Raw genomic sequence first — 432 nt, 5'->3', positions numbered from 1 at the left:
TTTCTATTTTTTTAGAAATAGAATAGCATGAAAATGATCAACCACGCATGATCACTTAGTCTAGGAATTGATGATCCCGAAAATGTAAAAAGAAATGCATAGACATATTAGGAAAAACACAACATACTGTTTAGGTATCAAAGGGCGCTAATAGCAATATTAGCGTAACCTAAGTCCCCGAACCTAGATATCTGGTTGCGTAGAAATCGAGGGAACACTCCCGACCCTCGATTGGATTTCTAGCCGACCCCCGAAAATGAGGCTAGTGGCGACTCCTGTATATTTTTAAGTTGTTATAAACAACTAGATCGCATAAATAAACCTACTGTCACGCGAGGTATGAGCTTGGGAGAGCTCGTGATCTCGTGAGGAAACTCTCTTGATCAAAGTACCCCTAAACCTAACCTTTCCCATCCTTGGATACATTTTGAG

The sequence above is a fragment of the Eucalyptus grandis genome, chromosome 3 (assembly GCF_016545825.1).
Source record: "Eucalyptus grandis isolate ANBG69807.140 chromosome 3, ASM1654582v1, whole genome shotgun sequence".
Classification (NCBI taxonomy): Eukaryota; Viridiplantae; Streptophyta; class Magnoliopsida; order Myrtales; family Myrtaceae; genus Eucalyptus; species Eucalyptus grandis.
The sequence above is the reverse complement of the archived record's forward strand: the minus strand, read 5'-3'. Positions refer to the sequence as shown.